We start from the raw sequence: 14014 nt of genomic DNA, 5'->3' as shown, positions 1-14014 counted from the left end.
GCTGAGAGAGCACAAGATCCTTTTTCAAAGATCTCATCCTTGGGACAGGAAGGATCGTTGACCAAGAATTCCTCACAGACAGCAGCAGAGTTGAACCCCAATCAGTGATTGCTGCCACTGTGAAGCATTATGCTAACTGTTATACTACCGTGGAGCCAGCCAATACACTACTATGGTGTTCGTATGAGGCATACAGAATGGAAACAGGCCATTCTGTCACTATGTCCACACTGATCTTCTGATCCCATCTTCCAGCTCTTGTCTCATACCCTTTTATACAGCCAAATCAGTTGCTCATCTATAGACTTCTTAAATCCTGGTCAGTGACCCCACTTCTGAGGATGGATGCTGCCGCAAGAAAGCAGCCTCCATCATGCAGGCCATTTCCTCTACTCGCTGCTACCACTGGGTAGACAGTATTGGAGTTATCAGGTCCCATACCACCACGTTCAAGAACAGTTACTACCCTTCAACAATCAGGTACCTGAATCAGTGTGGATAACTTTACTCACCTCAACTCCGAACTGAATCCACAAACTGTGGACTCATTTTCCATGATCCTATTAATCATGTGGTCAATACTATTTTCACTTGTGCAGTTTATCTTCTTTTGCACATTGGCTGTTTGTCAATCTTTGTTTATGAATAGTTTTTCATAAATTCTAGTATATTTCCTTTATATTTCCTGTACATGCCTGCAAGAAAATAAATCTTGAGGTATTATGCGTATGTACTTTGATACTTTAAACTTCGAACTTCAACCTCTGTCTTGGGCAATGCATTCCAAGTACTCACTTCTCTCTGGGCAAAAAACGTCCCAGATGTACAGTGCTGTGAAAAAGTAATCAGCCCCAACCCTTCGTTTACATAAATGAATATTACAACCAGAGATTTTGATCAATTTAACAGAGATTTTACTTGTGAATTACATGCTCCTTTTTTTTCACTGCAGAGCCTGCAAAAACACAGGCAAAATTGTAAAGCATGAAAAACTAAAAATTCAAAAAATTGAAATGTCAGCATTTCAAAAGTATTCATCTCCCTTTGCACGATACTTCGATGAACCACCTCTCTTAACTATTACTGCCAGTAGTCTATTTGGATAAGTTTCTATTAGCTTTGCACTTCGTGATGGAGCAAGGTTTGCCCATTCCTCCTTGCAAAATTGCTCAAGCTGTGCCAGGTTATTTGGGAAGTGGCGGTGAACAGCAATCTTGAGGAACATACACAAAATGCCAGAGGAACTCAGCAGGCCAGGCAGCATCTGTGGAAAAAACTACAGTTGATATTTCAGGCCAAAATCCTTCTGAGATCCTGCCGCAGGGTTTCGGCCCGAAACGTCGACTGTACTTTTTTCCGTTGATGCTGCCTGGCCTGCTGAGTTCCTCCAGCATTTTTTGTGTGTTGCTCAGATTTTCAGCATCTGCAGATTTTCTCTTCGCAATCTTGTGGTCTTGCCGGTCAGATTGAGGACAGGACTGTGACTGGCCCACTCAAGGACATCAATTTTCTTCATTTAAAGCCACTCTGAGGTTGCTCTAGCAGTGTGTTTGAGTCATTGTCCTGTTGAAAGATGAACTTCCTCCCCACTTTAAACTTTCTGGCAGAGGCTATCATGTTTTTATCCAGGACCTCTCTGTATTTAGCATCATTCATCTTCCCATCAATCCTGACCAGATTTCCAGACACTGCTGCTGAAAAACATCCCCATAGTATGATGCCTCCTCCACCATACTTTACAGTAAGGACGGTGTTACCTGGCTGATGCACAGTTTTAGATTTACGCCACACATTTTACGATTTACACTTAGTGTTGAGGCCAACAAGTTGCACTTTAGTCTCATCCAACTAGAAGACCTTCTTACACATCTTTACAGTATCTTCTAAGTGATGCTTTGCAAAGTTTTTACAGGTAAGGATTTTTTTTTTTAACCAAAGCTTCTTCCTTGCCACTCTTCCATAAATGTCCTTTTTGTGAAGGCTTCAAAGATTGTTGGATCATAAACTTCATCTCCAGTTGCAGTCACTGACTCTGTAGCTCCCTCAGTGACTATTGGTGTCAAAGTAGCCTCTCTTACAAATGCCATTCTTCTCTGGTGACGAAGTTTAGAGGGTTGGCATGACCTAGGCAGTGGAGCCGTGGTTTCATGTTTTTTCCACCTTTTCATGGTGGACTGCACTGAGCTCCGACGTATGTTCAGTGTCTTTGAGATGCTCTTGTATCCTTACCCAGTGCTTCTCTCTTATCATTCCCCTGACTTGTGTTGAATGCTCTTTTGTCTTCATTTTTGTCTTTATCTGTCTGAAAATTTATCATTCTGGTGGACCTTACAAGGAAAGGTGGCATTTATTCTTATGAATTCACTGAAAGCAGGTAATCCTCCAATTTTCTGCATCAACAAATTGGGTGAGTTTTTAAGGTAATAATAATTAATAAGGGGATGAATTTTGGATTTTAATTTTTAGTAATTTGTTGACAGGTTTTGGAATTTTTCTTTTGATTTGACATGATGCACAATGTTTTGTAGATTAGCTCAAAATATTCTACTTCAATATATTTTTAATTTAGGAAATAAGACAGTAAAATGTGAAAATAGTTGTGTGGCCTGAATACTTTTTCAAGGCACTGTGTCTCCTTTGAATCACTGAATGTTTCTTAGTAGCTCCATAAGTCTCTGGCTGGATCACATTTGGAGTATTGTGCTCAGTTCTGATTGCCTAGTTATAGGAAGGATGTGAAAGCTTTAGAGAGGGTTCAGAGGAGATTTACCAGAGTGCTCCCTGGGTTAGAGAGCATGTCTTATGAGGATAGTTTAAGCAAACTAAGTTTTTTCTCTTTGGAACGAAGGATGATGAAAGGCAACTTGATAGAGGTGTACACGATTATATATGTGTAACATCTACGTAACACTAGTCTAGTCACAGGACAATGTACAATGACTAGTTAACCTACTACTAGTATGTCTTTGGACTGTGGGAGAAAAGATAATGTGGCACAGATAGAATGGACAGCTGGCACCATTTTTTCCCAGGACAGCAATGGCCAATACCAGAGGACGTCCCTTTAAGGTGAATGCAGGAATATTTAGCAGGGGTGTTAAAGTAGGTTTTTTTTAACACACAGAGTGGTGGGTGGCTAGAATGCACTGCTGAGGGTGGCAGAGGAAGCGGATACATGGAGGGTTATGTGGGAGAGAAGAGTTAGATGATCTTGGAGTAGATTAATAAATTGGCACAACATTGTGGGCCGAAGGACTTGTTTTGTGCTGTACTGTTCAATGTTCTGCCTTCTGTGTTGATTATCCTCCCTTGTATCCTAAATCTATATCCAATAGTAATCTTATTGGAGAAGGGAAATGAGGTTTATTTTCCTTGCTACAGAGTAGCTTTGTTGTCAAGATGGCAGCACTCCAAGTACACAAATTTGTGCCGTGCCCTCTGTTCATTGTTGTGTCTGACCGTGAAATCGTAGCATTGTGAGTTCCTCAGATTAGCTGGAAAACGACGGTTAAGGTTCAAGGTTTTAATTTTTTTTTCCCTTTTCTCTCTGCGTAAGCCCGCATGTGAAGGAATGCTGAAAGAGAAACAATTTTGCAGATAGGTGTCTCTCTAGTAATAGACCACTTGGATGATTTACTTACACTGTGTGGGGCACTGACACAAGGTTAAGGCTCCTCTTAAAGGGGTACCAACTTGTGCGCATGGCAGACTTTGTTCTGTGACACGGCCCCAAGTTAAATCTGATGTTAGTTTGTCTCTATTAAATTTGCCAGTAATGCAAAACAGAGATAATGCAATAATATAATATGAAAGGTTTGTGTGTATTCTCTCAGAAATAGTTCTTCCATTCTCCTTGGTATTGTACTTTTGCAAATTTATCCTTTTCAAGTGTATAATCAGCTCACTCTCTTTTGTAAGTCTCTATGGAGTTATACAGCAGGGAAACAGGCCGTTCAGCCCAAATCACCCCTCCTGACCAAAGTGCCCATGTAAACTCATCGCATTTGCCCACATTTGACCCATGTCCCAAAATAAGCCTTTCCCATCCAAGTGTCTGGCCAAATGCCCTACTTCAGCATTCTACCCTATTCATTCACTCGTTTCCTCAACAATTGACTGTTTTACTTTACTTAGAGATAGAGTGTACCGTAACAGGCTCTTCCGGCCCATGAGCCCACGCTGCCCAGTTACACCCATGTGACCAATTAACCTGCTAAACCATATGTCTTTAGAATGCAGGAGTAAACCGGAGCACCCTGAGGAAACCGACACGGTCACAGACAAAGCTCCTTACAGACTGCAGCAGGAATTGAACCCAGATCGTCTGTGCTGTAATAGCATTAAACTAACCGTTATGCGTCTTTTACTTTTGATGTAAGGTCATGATATAGTATTGGTATTGGTGTATTATTGTCACATGTACCAAGATACGATGAAAAGCTTGTCTTGCGTACAGTTTATACAGATCAACTCATTATACAGTGCATTAAGCTAGAATCAAGCAAAGCAATAACAATGCAGAATAACATATAAAACCTACTGAAAGGGTGTAGATATACGTGATACGGTGCAAGATCATAACGAGGTAGATTGTGAGGCCAAGAATCCATTTGATCATACAAGAAACACATTCAAGAGTCTGATAACAGTGGCATATGAGCTGTCCTTGAGCCTGATGGCTCTTCTACCTTCCACCCAATGGGGAGGGGAGAAGAGAGAACGTCCATGTTGGTGCGGACTTTGCTTATGCTAGTTGCTTTACTGATGTTGCGGGAAGTATAGACTGAATCCATAGAGGGGAGACCAGAGTCCATGATGTGCGGAGCTGTGTCTACAAGTCTCTGTAGTTTCTTGAAGTTGCATGTAGAGCAATTTGCCATATCGAGCCATTATGCATTCAACCAGCAGACTGTCAAGCCAGCGTAGATAACTTCACTCAGCTCAACGCTGAATGATTCCACAACTATGGACTCACTTTCAAGGACTCTACAATTATGTAGTATTATTTATTTGTTTATTTATTATTGATTTTTTTTTGTATTTGCAGTTTGTTTTCTTTTGCACGTCGGTTGTTGTCAGTCTTTGTTTTATCTGAGTGTCTACAAGGAAATGAACCTCAGTGTACTTTGATAATAAATTTCCTTTCAACTTTGAGAATGCTTCCTATGGTGCATTGATAACATTATGTGATGGTAAATGTCAGATTGGAAGTTGTAGTTCTATTGTCCTGGATGACCTATCCTGACTGACGTTTCTGAGCACTTGTTAGGATGTCTGAAGTACATTACAGTCACTGATTTTTTTTCAAAGTGCAGTCACCGTCATAATGTAAAAACTGATGTTGTTTTTTGTTTGATTACAGAATCTAGGTGGCTACATCGATCTGCCATCATCTAAACAATTGGCAGATCATGCCCAAGGTTGTTAAAAAGTAGCCAGTATAATCAAATACCCCACCCATCCTGGAAATTCTCTCTTGTCCCCTGTTGTATCAGGCAGAAGATACTGTACAAAAGCCTGAAAGCACATACCACCAGGCTCAAGGACAATCCCACAGTTATAAGACTATTCAACAGTCCCATATAACAATAAATTGAACTCTTCACATCACAATCTGTCTCATATGATCTTGATGTCTTGCCAGTTGGCATTTTTTCTTTACCAATGTGAAGCTTTTCAGAAGAAAGAAAAACAGATGGGGGAATTTGGTGGGATGGGAGAGAGGGAAGGATGGTTTGCTGATTATCCTGCATTCTAGGGCTACCAAATTGGAATCCTGTGCTGCAAGTGATGATCCATCTTGGCAGCAGATTCTAAGGCACATCAGTCCTGATGAGAAAAGTATAAAATCTGGGAAAGTCACAATTCTTTAAAAACAGGTGAGGTGCTCTGCAAAGATTCATGATCATTCATTGTCTTTCTTCAGTAGACAAGTGTAAAGGAGAACAAAATGATTGTTTCTCCAGACGCAATACAGCATAAATAACACAATAAACATACGGAACACAATGAAATACACAACAAATATGAATGCAGGAGATTAGTCTGTACTATATCTATAGACTGATTGTACTGTACGTACATAAAGTGACAGTAGATACAGGAGTATCTGTACATAAGGTGACTCTACAAGGAATGATAAAGTAATGGTGATGGGATGGGTTAATATGAAGAAGTGTTGATCAGCCTGAGAGCTTGGGGGAAGTAACCTTTTTTGAGACTAGTGGTCCTGGTGGGGATGTTGTGTAGCCTCCTCCTGGATGGGAATGGGACAAACAGTTCACGAGCAGGGTTGGTGGGATCCTCCATGATATTCCTGGCCTTTTTCCAGCTCCTTTCTGTATAGACAGTATGTTCTTGATGATGGGTAGGTAGGCTGGTTATGGTGACGCGTTGGGCAGTCTTAACTACCTCTTGTAGAGTGAAGTGGACATTGAAAGGAAAAAGGACCAGTAAATAGTATGATTTCTGGGATAGTTAAAGGTTGACGATGCCCACTATCAAGGGCATTCTCAAGAGGCAGCATACATATTTAAGAGCCCTCACCATCTCCTGCATGCCCTCGTTTCGTTACTACCATCAGAGAGGGAGCAGAAGAGGTTGAGGAGCTACACTCAACCATTTAGGAATAGTTTCGTCCCCTTCTTCATCAGCGTTCTGAATAGTCCTTGAACCTATGAAAAAACACTGCCTCATACATCAAAGTTGCTGGTGAACGCAGCAGGCCAAGCAGCATCTATAGGAAGAGGCGCAGTCGACGTTTCAGGCCGAGACCCTTCGTCAGGACTAACTGAAGGAAGCTTGAAAGCTTTCAAATCCCTTACTCACTCTTCCTTCAGTTAGTCCTGACGAAGGGTCTCGGCCTGAAACGTCGACTGCGCCTCTTCCTATAGATGCTGCTTGGCCTGCTGCGTTCACCAGCAACTTTGATGTATGTTGCTTGAATTTCCAGCATCTGCAGAATTCCTGTTGTTTGCGTTTAAAAAACACTGCCTCCTTTTTTTTTTTGCACTGTTTATTTATTTTGTAATTTATAGAATTTTTTGTGTCTTTGTACTGTACAATTACCACAGAACAACAAATTACAAGTCATGTAAGTCAGTGATAATAAACCTGATTGTGACTGATGTTGTGTTCCAAAGTAACCCCTACTCCTTGCTGAGTTCAGACAGGGTTAGGAACTGTTGACAGTGTTTGGTGAGAGAGCGCTGGGTGACATTGGACACTTGCGTCTTTGTGGACATTCAAAGCCCTGTCCCACAGCCTCCTGAAATAATTTCCAAATATTGCAATATTATTACATGGTAAATATGAAACTTTACTTCAAATAAAGTAAAGGCGGTGTGCGTGTTTAGAAGAGGAAGTATCACTGTGAGAAATGATTCAGAAATAAAACCTTAGATGTCCATAATAAAATGAATGCTTAACTTTTACCTAACATATTCTATTTTCATTCTGGCTGAAAACCTGACCATGGCACTGGGCAGAGTTAGCTGATAAATTCAGAATCAGAATCAGGTTTATTATCACAGATGTATATTGCGAAATTGTAAACAAGATATTCTGCAAGATGCTGAAGACCTTATACAAAATGCTGGAGGAACTCAGCAGATCAGGCAGCATCTAATGGGAATAAAGAGTTGACATTTCAGGCCAAGACCCTTCACCGAGACTGGAAAGGAAAGGGAAGTGTTTGTTGTTTGTTGAGAAATTTGTTGGTTTGAGACAACAGTACTGTGCAATACATAACAGAACAATGTTACAATAAGAAATATGTTAAAAAATCATAACATAAATTACACTCAGTGGTCACTTTATGAGGTGAAAGAGTGGGACCTAGTGTGGTCTTCTGCTACGGTAGCCCATCCACTTCAACGTTTGTGACGTTGTGCATTCGGAGAAGCTTTTATGCAAACTGCTGTTATAACCCACGGTTACCTGAAATAATGTTGACTTCTGTCAGCTTGAACCAGTCTGACCACCCTCCTCTGACCTCTCTCAGTAACCAGGCATTTTCACCCATAGAACTGCTGCTCACTGGATGCTTTTTGTTTGTCGCTCCTTTCTCTGTAAACTGTAGAGACTGTTCTGCATGAAAATCACAGATCAATTTCTGAGATACTCAAACCACTCCATCCGGCACCAACAATCATTCCACAGTCAAAGTCACTTAGATCACATTTCTTCCCCATTATGATGTTTTGTCTGAACAACTGACCATGTCTGCGTGCTTTTATGCATTGAGTTGCTACCACATGATCGGTTGATATTAAACCTGTTTCTGATTCTGATTTGTATTAACAAGCAGGTATACCTAATAAAGTGTTTATCTTTTTAAAAACATTTTTAAAGGCAGGAGATCGAAGAGGTGTGACTTAATAGAATTGCTTCACAACAAACATCCCTTACGAGCTAGATGCAGCAGCTACTTTGTGACAGGGTAATAGTTACATACAAGATTTTTATGCTAAATGTTTATGCAAGCAGATTCAATATTAAAAGTTGACGTGAAAGCTCTATTACACCCATGTGACTAGTTAGCCTACTAACCTGGATATCTCTGAAATGTAAGAGGAAACAGTATCACCCAGAGGAAACCCATGTGGCCATAAGGAGAATGTACAAACTCCTTACAGACTGCGATGAGATTGAATCCTGATTGAAATTGAATCCTGATCATTGACACTGTAATAGTATTAAATTAACAATTATGCTACGTGGTGCCCTTTACATTAGGTACATTAACAGGATTTAAGAAGATTTGGACTGGTACATGGATAGGAAAGTTTTAGAGGGCTAGATTAGGACTTTATTCCTAATGACAGGAGATTTGATAGAGGGGTCTAGGTAGGGCAAGCACGCGTTTTCCACCGAAGTTGGGTGAGACTAGAATTAGAGGTAGTGAGTTAAGGGTGAAAGGTGAAATTTTTAATTGGGCTATGAGGAAGTGAGCTGCCAGTGGAAGTGGTGAATGTAGGTTAGATTTCAACATTTAAGAGAAACTTAGATAGTACATGATTGAAAGGGGTATGAAGGGCTATTGTCCAGGTGCAGGGCAATGGGACTAATAGTTTGGCATGTATTAAATGGGCCGAAGGGCCTGCTTGGTGCTGTAGTGTTCTATGAGTCTATTGACACGGTAAGATAAATGCCCTTTTACGCTATATGACCAGAACCAGGTTATTTATCACTGACTTACATGATGTAAAATGTGTTGTTTGATGGCAGTAGTACAGTGCAGAAAAATATAATTACTATAACTTACAAAATAATGCAAAAAATGGAATAACAAGGTCATGTTCATCGGCCAGCATCAGATTCATTTTTATGGTTACAAGGTCAGCACAACATTGTGGGCTGAAGGGCCTGTACTGTTCTATGTTCTAAGTTCTACTATCATGGATATTACAGTATGTCATGGCATTTGTTGTTTCGTGGCAGCATTATAGTTCAAAGGCATAAAATTGCTATAAATTACCAATAAATAGTGCATAGTAATAGTAATAAAAAGGTAAAAGTTCCTGGGCTCATGGACCAGAATCAGGTTTATTTTCGCTGACTTACAGTATGTCATGAAATTTGTTGTTTTGCTGTAGCAGTACAATGCAATACATGAAAAGAATATTTATTTATTTATCGATATAGCACAGAGAAGGCCCTGTCGGCCACTGGAGCCAACGTCATCCCAGCAACCCCACAGCCTCGATGAATACTAACCTAATCACAGGACAATTTACAATGACCCATTAACCTATTCTTTAGACCGTGGGAGGGAACTGGAGCACCCGGATAAAACCCACACATTCCCTTGGGGGGATGTACAGAGACACCTTACAGCTTACAGGATGGCACTGGGATTGAATATCGAACTCTGGAACGCCCAGAGCTGTAATAGCTTCCCACTGACCACTGTGCTACCAGGGTGCCCAAAGTTACAGTAAGAAATCGTTTTAAAAAGTAGTCTAAAAAGACAGCAAAATAGTGATGTAGTGTTTGTATGTTCATGGGCCATTCAGAAATCTGATGGAACTTCTTCACTCAGAGTGTGGAACAGGCTGCCGGCGAATGCGGGTTCTATTTCAACATTTAATTCAAGCAAAATTTGGATATTGGAGGGCTGTGGAGGGTTATGGTCCAGCGCAGGTCACTGGCACTCGGCAAAATAATAGTTCAGCACAGACTAGAAGGGCCGCTGAGACTCTTTCTGTTTTGTAGTACTCTATCACACCATTACTCTAAGCAGAGCCAGAATCAGAATCAGGTTTATTATCACCGGCATGTGTTGTGAAATTTGTTAACTTAGTAGCAGTGGTACAATGCAATACATAATCTAGAAGAAGAAGAACAAATAAATAAATAATTAAGTAAGTAAATCAATTACAGTATATGTATATTGAATAGATTATAAATGGTGCAAAAACAGAAATAATATTTATGTAAAAAGTGAGGTAGTGTTCACGGGTTCAATGTCCATTTAGGAATCGGATGGCTGAGGGGAAGAATAGTTCCCTGTTGTAACCACAGCTTATTCTAGTTGTCTCGCCTGATAGTAGGTGTTCCTCCAAACTCAGGGGCAAGATTCTGAGAGGGATCAAACCACCTTGCTCAGTGAAACATTTGTTCTGTCTTCGATTAGACTTTCCCTAATTATTCTTATTGTGTTAGTTCAGGTCACCTCATTATAGGAAGGATGTGGAAGCTTTAGAGAGAGTGCAGAGGAGATTTACCAGGATGCTGCCTGGATTAGAGAGCATGTCTTATGTGAAGAGTTTGAGTGAGCTAGGGCCTTTCTCTTTGGAAAGAAGGAGGATTAGAGGTGCCTTGATAGAGGTGTACAAGATGTTAAGAGGCATAGACCTAGAGGATAGTCAGAGATTTTTTTGCAAGGTGGAAGTGGCTAATACCAGAGGCATATTGTAACGTGATTGGAGGAACATATCAGTGAGATGTCAGAGGTGGGTTATTTTGCACAGAGAGTGATGGGTGCATGGAATGCACTGCCAGAAGTGGTGGTAGAGGGGGATTACATTAGGCAGGTTCAAGAGACACTTAGAAAAGCATATGGATGAAAGAAAAATGGTGGGCTATATGCAATAGGAGAGAAGGTTAGTTTGGTCCTAGAGTAGATTAAAAGGTCTGTGCAATATTGTGGGCCAAAGGACCTGTACTACGCTGTAATGTTCTGTGTTCTGTGCTATGAGACTTCTCCTTCGTCGGGGTGTTCCTGTGCTGTGAGTGCCATGCCAGCATTTAAGTATGGATTGTGTGACTGTAAAACCATTTGAAACAATGCTAGGGAGGGTTTCTCACACACTGCCCGCTGATATCAGAACAGCCGTGTGCATTGTGTTTATTTGATTAATTGTATCACCCTAATAAACATGGTTTCCTTTTAAACAGAGAGCCAGGAAATTATTCTCTATAAAAATACCCTTGCATTATTAAACGTTAATGCGGATATGTGTGTTTTTTCATATACACTCAGTGGCCACTTTGTTAGGTACACCTGCTTGTTAATGCAAATTAGAATCAGTTTAATATCAGCCAATCATGTGGCAGAAACTCAGTGCATAAAAGCATGCAGACATGGTCAAGAGGTTCAGTTGTTGTTCAGACCAAACACCAGATTGGGGAAGAAATGTGATCTGAGTGACTTTGACCATGGAATGAATGATTGTTGGTGCCAGACGGGGTGGTTTGAGTACTTCAGAAACTGTTGATCTCCTGGGATTTTCAACAGTCTCTAGAGTTTACAGAGAATGGTACGAAAAATTAAAAAAACTGCCACTAAGCGACCATTCTGTGGGTGAAAATGCCTTGCTAATGAGAGAAGTCAGAGGAGAATAGCCAGACTGGTACAAGCTGACAGGCAGGTGACAGTAACTCAAATAGCTATGTGTTACAACAGTGGTGTACAGAAGAGCTTCTCTGACACATATCATGTCAAACCTTGAAATGGATGGGCTACAGCAGCAGAAGACAGGAGGTACCTAATAAAATGGTTCTGAGTGAAGTTTCCTCTTGCTCTCTTCACTTTTAGTAATTGCTCTTTCTTCTAAAGCTTTTGGAATCGGGTTTATTGTGAAATTTTATGTATTGCTGCAGCAGTACAGGGAAATACATAAAATATTATAAATTATAATAAGAAATATATATTTATAAAAATTAAAACAAAATAATGAGTGCAAAAGGAAGCCAGAATTGTGAGTACATGGGTACATTGTCCATTCAGAAATCTGAGGGTGGTGGGGAAGAAACTGTTCCTAAAGTGTGTTTTCAGGCTCCTGCACTTTCTCCCTGATGGTGGTAATGAGAAGAGGGCATGTCCTAAGTGGTGGGTGGGCGGGCATCCTTAGTAGTAGATGTTGTCCTTTTGAAGATTTTCTCAATGGGTGGCAGTAATGAAAAGAGGGCTTGTCCTGGGTGGTGTGGGTCACTCAGGGCAGACTGCCCATATAAGATAAGAAATGTTTTCCCACCCCAGATTTGGTTGTTGGCTCTGTATTTACAGCTGTTCGTAAGTCAAATTTGAGAAAAATAAAGAACTAAGAAAGGTAATCTTTTTTGTCAGATGTACATTGAAATGTACAGTGAAATCCACCACTTTACAACAAAGACTAGCACAGGCTGGTTAGGCATGAAGGGTAACCATCCTGGTGGGCAGCCTGCAGGTGTCCAATGCCAACATTGCAGGTCTACAACCCACTAACCCTAACCCATAGGTTTTTGGAATGGGGGATGAAACCAGAGCACCCCAAGGAAATCCCTGCAGTCACAGGGAGGACGTTCAAACTCCTTGTAGACAGCAACAGGATTGAACACTAATCTTACAGCTGGTGGTGCTGTAAGGTGTTACGCTAGCAACTATGCTACTGTGCTATTGTGGTATTGGTACTGATTGATAGATAGATACTTTATTGATCTCAAAGGAAGTTACAGTGTCACAGTGGCATTACAAGTGCACAGATACAAATATTAGAACAGAAGTAAGAAAGAATAAAAAGATAAGTTACCTTAAAAATAAGGTGCACAAGAGTTACACGTAAAAGGTTACAAGATTAACAAGCTTTCCAAGTTCACATTGATAAGTTGGTATTTCAAGAATTTCCGTAATATTATACAGTAGTGGGTGCACCTTCAGACCGTCTAGATAAGAAGTGATGCTAGTATTGCACAGGGTGTCCGCGATAGCAGGGTGTGGTAAACAGAGCTTAAACAGAGCTTAATAACAGTCTAATAGAAGGGGGTCATCACTTCCCTGGTTACAGGTTAACTCATTCTAGAGCCTAATGGCCGAGGGTAAGAGTGACCTCATATAGCGCTCTGTGGAGCAGTGCAGTTGTCTTAGTCTATTACTGAAAGTGTTCCTCTGTTCAGCCAAGGTGGCATTCAGAGGGTGAGAAACATTGGCATTTTATTGTCACATGTATCAAGATACAGGCACATGAATGAATGAAAAATAGAGTGCTCTGTGGGAGGGTAGATTTAGATTGATCTTAGAGTGTGTTAAAAAGGTTGGTACAGCATTGTCTTTTGACAGATTGTACAGATTTCGTCCGTATGTAGGATGTGTCCATAAGCAGGTATTTGCAACCTAGGGATGGCCTGTACTGCTTTTCTCTTCCCTTGTCGTTCTAGAATTCCTGTTCTGTGCCATTTGAATGGTAAACCATCCCATCCTGCTCTAGCTAAGACCACAGAACTGTTCTAGCATGGAAGGGTGCCATATAGCCAAATGATTCAGATTCATTTATTTATCACATGTACATCAAAATATATGGTGAAATGTGTAGCTTGCGTTAACAACCAACACAGGGCAGCTCACAAGAGCCACTGTACATTTTGGCTCCGACAGAGCATGCCCACAATGTTCAGCAGAGTAACACAAGCAGCAACAACAACATTAACAGAACAACAGCAAAGCAAGCCCCTTTCCGCCCTAATTCACACACACAGACAATCCTCTAACCCCAGGACAGGCTGTCTCCAGGCCAACAGCTTCCAGTGGACTCGT

At 40.8% G+C, this 14014-nt stretch overlaps 1 protein-coding gene across 1 annotated transcript in view; it reads left to right on the top strand.

Annotated features, from left to right (window-relative positions):
* nhej1 (nonhomologous end-joining factor 1) overlaps positions 1-14014 on the top strand; it is a 403798-nt gene that overhangs the window by 166525 nt on the left and 223259 nt on the right. The window lies entirely within an intron of this gene.

Source organism: Mobula hypostoma, chromosome 6, assembly GCF_963921235.1.
Source record: "Mobula hypostoma chromosome 6, sMobHyp1.1, whole genome shotgun sequence".
In the NCBI taxonomy this organism is placed as follows: Eukaryota; Metazoa; Chordata; class Chondrichthyes; order Myliobatiformes; family Myliobatidae; genus Mobula; species Mobula hypostoma.
The sequence above is the reverse complement of the archived record's forward strand: the minus strand, read 5'-3'. Positions and strand labels throughout refer to the sequence as shown.